The sequence below is a fragment of the Cherax quadricarinatus genome, unplaced genomic scaffold, assembly GCF_038502225.1.
Source record: "Cherax quadricarinatus isolate ZL_2023a unplaced genomic scaffold, ASM3850222v1 Contig10, whole genome shotgun sequence".
Taxonomy (NCBI): domain Eukaryota; kingdom Metazoa; phylum Arthropoda; class Malacostraca; order Decapoda; family Parastacidae; genus Cherax; species Cherax quadricarinatus.
The window spans coordinates 592,501-605,000 of NW_027195036.1; the positions used below are offsets into that span (position 1 = coordinate 592,501).

Here is a 12,500-nt window from a genome sequence, read left to right on the forward strand (position 1 = left end):
CCTCACCACCGACATCTCACTACTTCCCCTGATCCATCACCTCCCTCGATCACCCTCCCCTCCCCCGTTCACCCCAAACCCTCCCCACCCAGCTCCCAAATAGCCACAGTTCCTCCACTACTTCCCCCCCCCCCACACTCTGACACACACACTACTAACCTAACATACAGAACTACATAGGTTTCCCACTCTGAGGCAATCAGGATAAAACAAAAATGGGTTGCCAGAGAGCAACAAGAAAAACCAAGGGACAGGAGGAGGAAAATGCAAAGGAAGATTGGGCAGCAGAGCTCATAAAAAGGGATCATGAATGGGAAAAGAAACTAGAAGAACTTAGCATGAGAATGGAAGAGAGGATAGATATGGAAAGCAGGAAGTGGGAGGTGCATGTCAAAACAGCAGAAGCTAGGATACAGAGTTTAGAAGAGGAACTGAAAAATCTGAAACAGCATAAAGAACTAAAGAACATTTTGGGATTGACATCAGAGACTGCTACCTCAGCCACAAATAAGGGGACTGTAGGGAAAGAAGGGGCACAACTGCATGGAGATGCTCTATCAGAGGAGACTGTAGCAAATGAAAGAGCTAAGCTTTATGTGGAGGCCCTAACAGACAACAACAGAGCCCAAGGAAAGCCGAGAAGGGAAAATGACAGGCCACTGAGCCCAAGTACATTAGCCAGTGAAACTGATGAAAGGAAAGCTGCAGTGGAGGAAACCAAATTAAATGAGGGGATACACAGGGATATGCAGTGGGAGAATGAAAGGGTGAGGTCAGTCTTTGTGTATGGGCTCCAGGAAGTCGAAGGGGAAACATATGAAGCAAGAAAACAAGGGGAAAAAAAAGCAATTGAAAGCATCATGAAAGCAATAGGAGAAGACGATATGACCCAGCTGGAAAATTTTCGGAGAATAGGGGGGTTTGTAAAAAAAAGAACCCGGCCAGTGAGAGTGACCTTCAAGGCAGAAGCGACTCGGACCAGGATACTGCAGGAGAAAGCACGATTAAGGGACATGACGGCATACAGGAGGGTGTATCTCGACCGCGACAGAACACAAGAAGAAAGGAAGAAACTGAGAGAGATGGTACAAAGGCGAAAGGAGGAAAGAGAGGGGATGGAGAAGACAGACAGGAGATCCCAGACCCAGGAAGAAGATCTAATACAGCCTCCCTCACAACTTTCTATAGAAGCCTCCCAACCAGGTCAACCCCAGTGCAACCAAACACTCTAAATCAAAACACCCATGCCACATCCAATGCCCCCACCCACTACATTACAAACTTCACCCCCACAGCAACAACCCATAGTTCCTTACCAGGTCTCCCACTTCCCCAACCCCAATATACTTCCCAGACCACAGTCTTAGAAAAGAAGTTGAAGGTGTGGTATACAAATGCAGATGGAATAACAAACAAGTATGAGGAGTGGCACGAAAGAATCAAAGAGACATCCCCAGACATAATAGCACTCACAGAAACAAAACTCACCAGAATAATAACAGATTCAATCTTTCCATCCGGATATCAAATCTTCAGGAAAGACAGAGGGAGGAGAGGGGGAGGAGGAGTTGCACTGCTCATTAAAAACCAGTGGGGTTTTGAGAAAATGGAAGGAATGGATGGCATGGGCGAAAGGGACTACTTAGTAGGAACAATCCAGTCTGAGGGACATAAGGTGATAATTGCAGTAATGTACAACCCACCACAGAACTGCAGGAGGCCAAGAGAAGAATACGATGAGAGCAACAGAGCAATGATCAACACACTAGCCGAGGTGGCCAGGAGAGCACACATGGGGGGAGCAAAGTTACTAGTTATGGGTGATTTCAATCACAAGGAGATTGACTGGGAAAACCTGGAGCCCCATGGGGGTCCCGAAACATGGAGAGCCAAGATGATGGATGTGGTACTGGAGAACCTCATGCATCAACATGTTAGAGACACTACCAGAGAGAGAGGAGAGGATGAACCAGCAAGGTTGGACCTTGTATTCACCATGAGTAGTTCGGACATCGAGGGTATCATGTATGAAAGGCCCCTGGGAGCTAGTGATCATGTGGTTCTGTGCTTCGACTACATAGTTGAGCTCCAAGTGGAGAGAGTAGCAGGAATAGGCTGGGAAAAACCAAACTACAAAAGGGGGAACTACTCAGGCATGAGGAACTTCCTTCAAGACATTCAGTGGGAGAGGGAACTGACAGGAAAACCAGTACAAGAAATGATGGACTATGTAGCAACAAAATGCAAGGAGGCAGAGGAGAGGTTTGTTCCCAAGGGAAACAGAAATAATGGGAAGAACAGAACGAGTCCTTGGTTCACCCAAAGGTGTAGGGAGGCAAAAACTAGGTGTAATAGAGAATGGAAAAGGTACAGAAGACAGAGAACTCAGGAAAATAAAGAAATCAGCCGAAGAGCCAGAAACGAATATGCACAGATAAGAAGGGAGGCTCAGAGACAATATGAAAATGACATAGCATCAAAAGTAAAGACTGACCCGAAGCTGTTGTACAGCCACATCAGGAGGAAAACAACAGTCAAGGACCAGGTAATCAGACTGAGGAAGGGTGATGGGGAATTCACAAGAAACGACCGAGAGGTATGTCAGGAGCTCAACACAAGATTTAAAGAGGTATTTACAGTGGAAACCAGTAGGACTCCAAGAAATCAGAACAGGGGGGCACACCAGCAAGTGCTGGATGAGGTACATATAACCAAGGAGGAGGTGAAGAAGCTGCTATGCGAACTTGACACCTCAAAGGCGGTGGGACCAGACAACATCTCTCCATGGGTCCTTAAAGAGGGAGCAGAGATATTGTGTGAGCCATTAACAAAGATCTTCAACACATCATTTGAAACTGGGCAACTCCCTGAGGTATGGAAAATGGCAAATGTAGTCCCAATTTTTAAAAAGGGAGACAGACATGAGGCACTAAACTACAGACCTGTATCTCTAACGTGTATAGTATGCAAGGTCATGGAGAAGATCATCAGGAGGAGAGTGGTGGGGCACCTGGAAAGAAACAAGTGTATAATTGACAACCAGCACGGTTTCAGGGAAGGAAAATCCTGTGTCACAAACCTACTAGAGTTTTATGACAAGGTGACAGAAGTAAGACAAGAGAGAGAGGGGTGGATCGACTGCGTATTTTTGGACTGCAAGAAGGCTTTCGACACAGTTCCTCACAAGAGGTTACTGCAAAAGCTAGAGGACCAGGCACACATAACAGGAAAGGCACTGCAATGGATCAGAGAATATCTGACAGGGAGGAAACAACGAGTCATGGTACGCGACGAGGTGTCAGAGTGGGCGCCTGTGACAAGCGGGGTTCCACAGGGGTCAGTCCTAGGACCTGTGCTGTTCTTGGTATACGTGAACGACATAACGGAAGGGATAGACTCAGAAGTGTCCTTGTTTGCAGACGATGTGAAGTTAATGAGAAGAATCGAATCGGACGAGGATCAGGCAGGACTACAAAGAGATCTGGACAGGCTACAAGCCTGGTCCAGCAACTGGCTCCTAGAATTTAACCCTGCCAAATGCAAAGTCATGAAGATTGGGGAAGGGCAAAGAAGACCGCAGACACAATATAGTTTAGATGGCCAAAGACTGCAAACCTCACTAAAGGAAAAAGATCTGGGGGTGAGTATAACACCGAGCATATCTCCTGAGGCGCACATCAATCAGATAACTGCTGCAGCATACGGGCGCCTGGCAAACCTACGGATAGCGTTCCGATACCTCAGTAAGGATTCGTTTAAGACTCTGTACACCATCTATGTCAGGCCCATACTGGAGTATGCAGCACCAGTTTGGAATCCACACCTAGTCAAGCACGTCAAGAAATTAGAGAAAGTGCAAAGGTTTGCAACAAGACTAGTCCCAGAGCTACGGGGATTGTCCTATGAAAAAAGGTTGAGGGAAATCGGCCTGACGACACTGGAGGCCAGGAGGGTCAGGGGAGACATGATAACGACATATAAAATACTGCGCGGAATAGACGAGGTGGACAAAGACGGGATGTTCCAGAGATGGGACACAGACACAAGAGGTCACAATTGGAAGTTGAAGACTCAGATGAATCAAAGGGATGTTAGGAAGTATTTCTTCAGTCATAGAGTAGTCAGGCCATGGAATAGCCTAGAAAGTGATGTGGTGGAGGCAGGAACCATACATAGTTTTAAGGCGAGGTATGATAGAGCTCATGGGGCAGGGAGAGAGAGGACCTAGTAGCAATCAGCGAAGAGGCGGGGCCAGGAGCTGTGACTCGACCCCTGCAACCACAAATAGGTGAGTACAAATAGGTGAGTACACACACACACACACACACACACACACACACACACACACACACACACACACACACACACACACACACACACACACACACACAAAACACACACACACACACACACACACACACACACACACACACACACACACACACACACACACACACATATATCCAGACACACATACACTCCCCCCCTCACCACCGACATTTCACTACTTCCCCTGATCCCTCCCCTCCCTCGATCACCCTCCCCTCCCCCGTTCACCCTAAACCCTCCCCAACCCTCCCCACTCTGCTCCCACATAGCCACAGTTCCTCCACTACTTCTCCCCCCCCCACACTCTGACATACACACTACTAACCTAACATACAGAACTACATAGGTTTCCCACTCTGAGGCAATCAGGATAAAACAAAAATGGGTTGCCAGAGAGCAACAAGAAAAACCAAGGTACAGGAGGAGGAAACTGCAAAGGAAGATTGGGCAGCAGAGCTCATAAAAAGGGATCATGAATGGGAAAAGAAACTAGAAGAACTTAGCATGAGAATGGAAGAGAGGATAGATATGGAAAGCAGGAAGTGGGAGGTGCATGTCAAAGCAGCAGAAGCTAGGATACAGAGTTTAGAAGAGGAATTGAAAAATCTGAAACAGCCTAAAGAACTAAAGAACATTTTGGGATTGACAACAGAGACTGCTACCTCAGCCACAAACAAGGGGACTGTAGGGAAAGAAGGGGCACAACTGCATAGAGAAGCTCTATCAGAGGAGACTGTAGCAAATGAAAGAGCTAAGCTTTATGTGGAGGCCCTAACAGACAACAACAGAGCCCAAAGAAAGCCGAAAAGGGAAAATGACAGGCCACTGAGCCCAAGTACATTAGCCAGTGAAACTGATGAAAGGAAAGCTGCAGTGGAGGAAACCAAATTAAATGAGGGGATACACAGGGATATGCAATGGGAGAATGAAAGGGTGAGGTCAGTCTTTGTGTATGGGCTTCAGGAAGTCGAAGGGGAAACATATGAAGCAAGAAAACAAGGGAAAAAAAAAGAAATTGAAAGCATCATGAAAGCAATAGGAGAAGACGATATGACCCAGCTGGAAAATTTTCGGAGAATAAGGGGGTTTGTAAAAAAAAGAACCCGGCCAGTGAGAGTGACCTTCAAGGCAGAAGCAACTCAGACCAGGATCCTGCAGGAGAAAGCACGATTAAGGGACATGACAGCATACAGGAAGGTGTATCTCGACCGTGACAGAACACAAGAAGAAAGGCAGAAACTGAGAGAGATGATACAAAGGCGAAAGGAGGAAAGAGAGGGGACTGGGAAGACAGACAGGAGATCCCAGACCCAGGAAGAAGATCAAATACAGCCTCCCTCACAACTTCCTATAGAAGCCTCCCAACCAGGTCAACCCCAGTGCAACCAAACACTCTAAATCAAAACACCCATGCCACTTCCAATGCCCCCACAGCAACAACCCATAGTTCCTTACCAGGTCTCCCACTTCCCCAACCCCAATATACCTCCCAGACCACAGTCTTAGAAAAGAAGTTGAAGGTGTGGTATACAAATGCAGATGGAATAACAAACAAGTATGAGGAGTGGCACGAAAGAATCAAAGAGACATCCCCAGACATAATAGCACTCACAGAAACAAAACTCACCAGAATAATAACAGATTCAATCTTTCCATCCGGATATCAAATCCTCAGGAAAGACAGAGGGAGGAGAGGGGGAGGAGGAGTTGCACTGCTCATTAAAAACCAGTGGGGTTTTGAGAAAATGGAAGGAATGGATGGGGGTCCCGAAACATGGAGAGCCAAGATGATGGATGTGGTACTGGAGAACCTCATGCATCAACATGTTAGAGACACTACCAGAGAGAGAGGAGAGGATGAACCAGCAAGGTTGGACCTTGTATTCACCATGAGTAGTTCGGACATCGAGGGTATCATGTATGAAAGGCCCCTGGGAGCTAATGATCATGTGGTTCTGTGCTTCGACTACATAGTTGAGCTCCAAGTGGAGAGAGTAGCAGGAACAGGCTGGGAAAAACCAAACTACAAAAGGGGGAACTACTCAGGCATGAGGAACTTCCTTCAAGACATTCAGTGGGAGAGGGAACTGACAGGAAAACCAGTACAAGAAATGATGGACTATGTAGCAACAAAATGCAAGGAGGCAGAGGAGAGGTTTGTTCCCAAGGGAAACAGAAATAATGGGAAGAACAGAACGAGTCCTTGGTTCACCCAAAGGTGTAGGGAGGCAAAAACTAGGTGTACTAGAGAATGGAAAAGGTACAGAAGACAGAGAACTCAGGAAAATAAAGAAATCAGCCGAAGAGCCAGAAACGAATATGCACAGATAAGAAGGGAGGCTCAGAGACAATATGAAAATGACATAGCATCAAAAGTAAAGACTGACCCGAAGCTGCTGTACAGCCACATCAGGAGGAAAACAACAGTCAAGGACCAGGTAATCAGACTGAGGAAGGGTGATGGGGAATTCACAAGAAACGACCGAGAGGTATGTCAGGAGCTCAACACAAGATTTAAAGAGGTATTTACAGTGGAAACCAGTAGGACTCCAAGAAATCAGAACAGGGGGGCACACCAGCAAGTGCTGGATGAGGTACATATAACCAAGGAGGAGGTGAAGAAGCTGCTATGCGAACTTGACACCTCAAAGGCGGTGGGACCAGACAACATCTCTCCATGGGTCCTTAAAGAGGGAGCAGAGATATTGTGTGAGCCATTAACAAAGATCTTCAACACATCATTTGAAACTGGGCAACTCCCTGAGGTATGGAAAATGGCAAATGTAGTCCCAATTTTTAAAAAGGGAGACAGACATGAGGCACTAAACTACAGACCTGTATCACTAACGTGTATAGTATGCAAGGTCATGGAGAAGATCATCAGGAGGAGAGTGGTGGGGCACCTGGAAAGAAACAAGTGTATAATTGACAACCAGCACGGTTTCAGGGAAGGAAAATCCTGTGTCACAAACCTACTAGAGTTTTATGACAAGGTGACAGAAGTAAGACAAGAGAGAGAGGGGTGGATCGACTGCGTATTTTTGGACTGCAAGAAGGCTTTCGACACAGTTCCTCACAAGAGGTTACTGCAAAAGCTAGAGGACCAGGCACACATAACAGGAAAGGCACTGCAATGGATCAGAGAATATCTGATAGGGAGGCAACAACGAGTCATGGTACGCGACGAGGTGTCAGAGTGGGCGCCTGTGACAAGCGGGGTTCCACAGGGGTCAGTCCTAGGACCAGTGTTGTTCTTGGTATACGTGAACGACATAACGGAAGGGATAGACTCTGAAGTGTCCTTGTTTGCAGGCGATGTGAAGTTAATGAGAAGAATCGAATCGGACGAGGATCAGGCAGGACTACAAAGAGATCTGGACAGGCTACAAGCCTGGTCCAGCAACTGGCTCCTTGAATTTAACCCTGCCAAATGCAAAGTCATGAAGATCGGGGAAGGGCAAAGAAGACCGCAGACACAATATAGTCTAGATGGCCAAAGACTGGAAACCTCACTCAAGGAAAAAGATCTGGGGGTGAGTATAACACTGAGCATATCTCCTGAGGCGCACATCAATCAGATAACTGCTGCAGCATACGGGCGTCTGGCAAGCCTACGGATAGCGTTCCGATACATCAGTAAGGATTCGTTCAAGACTCTGTATACCATTTACGTCAGGCCCATATTGGAGTATGTAGCACCAGTTTGGAATCCACACCTGGTCAAGCACGTCAAGAAATTAGAGAAATTGCAAAGGTTTGCAACAAGACTAGTCCCAGAGCTAAGGGGATTGTTTTACGAAGAAAGGTCGAGGGAAATCGGCCTGACGACACTGGAGGACAGGAAGGTCCGGGGAGACATGATAACAACATATAAAATACTGCGCGGAATAGACAAGGTGGACAAAGACGGGATGTTTCAGAGATGGGACACAGAAACAAGAGGTCACAATTGGAAGTTGAAGACTCAGATGAATCAAAGGGATGTTAGGAAGTATTTCTTCAGTCATATAGTAGTCAGGCCGAGGAATAGCCTAGAAAGTGACGTAATGGAGGCGGGAACCATACATAGTTTTAAGGCGAGGTATGATAAAGCTCATGGAGCAGGGAAAGAGAGGACCTAGTAGCAATCAGTGAAGAGGCGGGGCCAGGAGCTATAAATCGACCCCTGCAACCACAAATAGGTGAGTACACACACACACACACACACACACATGTACGTAACAGTACCCAACAGTAGCCAGCAACCAACTGCTGAGTTGCACAGTAAAGACACACACAGCCCCAGACACGGGAGCCAGGAGCTGTGAATCGACACCTGCAACCACATATAGGTGAATACACATGCTTAACTGGAGAATTACATATATACATAAGGTCTAACAATCACATATATCAGTATAATAATGAATATTACAGTTAACGATCGTGTGGAGTGAGACATACATGAGGAAATATAGATAAAAGATATGTTAAACTCTGTGTCAACATGCGTGGTCCACGACTCTTCAACCTCAGATATCACATATTGCTGGAGCATAGTTTAAATACTTCATGAGGAAGACAGAACACTTGCCACTGCATGTTCCTCATCAGCCAGGTTGTTATGACTACTAGCAGCAACAGGCTGGTTGACCAATAATTCAACGAAAAAGTCTAACTGGGCAGAAATCGCGTGTTGCCGTAAATAATTACGGAATGGCACGTTGGTGAAGCAGCTTTGACACCCCCGATGTGCAAGTCATACACATAATTAACAGGTCATGCACATGTATACTCTTGGTAAATGAGAAGTTAAGTGAATAAAATGATTATTGTGAAACAGGGACCTGGGGAGGTAGAGTGTTGTCTTAGGTTGAAGTGTTGCCTGGTTGCTAACTAACAGGGACCAGGGGATGTAAAGTGTTGTCTTATGATGAAGTGTTGCCTGGTTTTTAACGAACAGGGACCTGGGGAGGTGAAGTGTTGCCTGGTTGCTAACCTGCTTGCTGCATCTACTCCTGTACTAAATACCATAACTGTCTGGTTAATATTGCTAGTGGTAGTGGTTTGCTTAGGATAAAAATACACAGATAACCGGCACATAGGAGACAGAAAAGCTTACGACGACGTTTCGGTCCACCTTGGACCGAATATTCAGTGTGACTGTACATGATCCAAGTCGGACCGAAACGTCGTCGTAAGCTTTTCTCTTTACTATGCAAAACAACCACAGGGGAAGCTGAATGATACCTCTAGGTCTCTCGTGTTGCGATCAACACATCTTCGGGAACTTGACAGTCTTGCTGAGGAGAGGAGCAGGAGGTTCAAGCAAATACGATCACAGGAAGTGCCTTTGCTGGCAAAGCTTCAAGCACTGCACTCTCAAGCTTCAAGCACTGCACTCTCAAGCTTCAAGCACTGCACTCTCAAGCTTCAAGCACTGCACTCTCAAGCTTCAAGCACTGTACTCTCAAGCTTCAAGCACTGTACTCTCAAGCTTCAAGCACTGCACTCTCAAGCTTCAAGCACTGTACTCTCAAGCTTCAAGCACTGTACTCTCAAGCTTCAAGCACTGCACTCTCAAGCTTCAAGCACTGCACTCTCAAGCTTCAAGCACTGCACTCTCAAGCTTCAAGCACTGCACTCTCAAGCTTCAAGCACTGTACTCTCAAGCTTCAAGCACTGTACTCTCAAGCTTCAAGCACTGTACTCTCAAGCTTCAAGCACTGCACTCTCAAGCTTCAAGCACTGTACTCTCAAGCTTCAAGCACTGTACTCTCAAGCTTCAAGCACTGTACTCTCAAGCTTCAAGCACTGCACTCTCAAGCTTCAAGCACTGCACTCTCAAGCTTCAAGCACTGCACTCTCAAGCTTCAAGCACTGTACTCTCAAGCTTCAAGCACTGTACTCTCAAGCTTCAAGCACTGTACTCTCAAGCTTCAAGCACTGTACTCTCAAGCTTCAAGCACTGCACTCTCAAGCTTCAAGCACTGTACTCTCAAGCTTCAAGCACTGTACTCTCAAGCTTCAAGCACTGTACTCTCAAGCTTCAAGCACTGTACTCTCAAGCTTCAAGCACTGTACTCTCAAGCTTCAAGCACTGTACTCTCAAGCTTCAAGCACTGTACTCTCAAGCTTCAAGCACTGTACTCTCAAGCTTCAAGCACTGTACTCTCAAGCTTCAAGCACTGTACTCTCAAGCTTCAAGCACTGTACTCTCAAGCTTCAAGCACTGTACTCTCAAGCTTCAAGCACTGTACTCTCAAGCTTCAAGCACTGCACTCTCAAGCTTCAAGCACTGTACTCTCAAGCTTCAAGCACTGTACTCTCAAGCTTCAAGCACTGTACTCTCAAGCTTCAAGCACTGCACTCTCAAGCTTCAAGCACTGTACTCTCAAGCTTCAAGCACTGTACTCTCAAGCTTCAAGCACTGTACTCTCAAGCTTCAAGCACTGCACTCTCAAGCTTCAAGCACTGTACTCTCAAGCTTCAAGCACTGTACTCTCAAGCTTCAAGCACTGTACTCTCAAGCTTCAAGCACTGCACTCTCAAGCTTCAAGCACTGCACTCTCAAGCTTCAAGCACTGCACTCTCAAGCTTCAAGCACTGCACTCTCAAGCTTCAAGCACTGCACTCTCAAGCTTCAAGCACTGCACTGTCAAGCTTCAAGCACTGTACTCTCAAGCTTCAAGCACTGTACTCTCAAGCTTCAAGCACTGTACTCTCAAGCTTCAAGCACTGTACTCTCAAGCTTCAAGCACTGTACTCTCAAGCTTCAAGCACTGTACTCTCAAGCTTCAAGCACTGTACCCCCAAGTTTCATGATGTCACAGTGAAAGTAACCGCTCATGAAGTCAGTGAAGGTGACCTCCCATGAAGGCACAATCAGTGAAGGTGACCTCCCATGAAGGCACAATCAGTGAAGGTGACCTCCCATGAAGGCACAATCAGTGAAGGTGACCTCCCATGAAGGCACAATCAGTGAAGGTGACCTCCCATGAAGGCACAATCAGTGAAGGTGACCTCCCATGAAGGCACAATCAGTGAAGGTGACCTCCCATGAAGGCACAGTGAAGGTGACCTCCCGTGAAGGCACAATCAGTGAAGGTGACCTCCCATGAAGGCACAATCAGTGAAGGTGACCTCCCATGAAGGCACAATCAGTGAAGGTGACCTCCCATGAAGGCACAATCAGTGAAGGTGACCTCCCATGAAGGCACAATCAGTGAAGGTGACCTCCCATGAAGGCACAATCAGTGAAGGTGACCTCCCATGAAGGCACAGTGAAGGTGACCTCCCGTGAAGGCACAATCAGTGAAGGTGACCTCCCATGAAGGCACAATCAGTGAAGGTGACCCTCCCATGAAGCCACAATCAGTGAAGGTGACCTCCCATGAAGGCACAATCAGTGAAGGTGACCTCCCATGAAGGCACAATCAGTGAAGGTGACCTCCCATGAAGGCACAATCAGTGAAGGTGACCTCCCATGAAGGCACAATCAGTGAAGGTGACCTCCCATGAAGGCACAATCAGTGAAGGTGACCTCCCATGAAGGCACAGTGAAGGTGACCTCCCGTGAAGGCACAATCAGTGAAGGTGACCTCCCATGAAGGCACAATCAGTGAAGGTGACCTCCCATGAAGGCACAATCAGTGAAGGTGACCTCCCATGAAGGCACAATCAGTGAAGGTGACCTCCCATGAAGGCACAATCAGTGAAGGTGACCTCCCACAATCGCTGAAGATATCTTCACATACAGTGGAACGCCTGAAGCAACTACATACTAAACAGTATGTACTCTAAAACATGGTAAGACACATATGCAACAGTTAGGTATCTTTATTATGAAACGTTTCGCCTACACAGTAGGCTTCTTCAGTCAAGTACAGAAAAGTTGATAGAAGCAGAAGATACTTGAAGACGATGTAATCAGTCCATCACCCTTAAAGTTTTGAGGTGGTCAGTCCCTCAGTCTGGAGAAGAGCATTGTTCCGTTGTCTGAAACAATATTGTTTCATTCTTTGGAACAATGCTCTTCTCCAGACTGAGGGACTGACCACCTCAAAACTTTAAGGGTGATGGACTGATTACATCGTCTTCAAGTATCTTCTGCTTCTATCAACTTTCTGTCACTGAAGAAGCCTACTGTGTAGGCAAAATGACATAATAAAGATACCTAACTGTTGCATATG

General features: G+C 46.7%; 1 protein-coding gene across 1 annotated transcript in view; it reads left to right on the plus strand.

The window, feature by feature from the left end:
• LOC128685844 (neural cell adhesion molecule 2-like) overlaps nt 1-12,500 on the plus strand; it is a 367,732-nt gene that overhangs the window by 166,016 nt on the left and 189,216 nt on the right. The window lies entirely within an intron of this gene.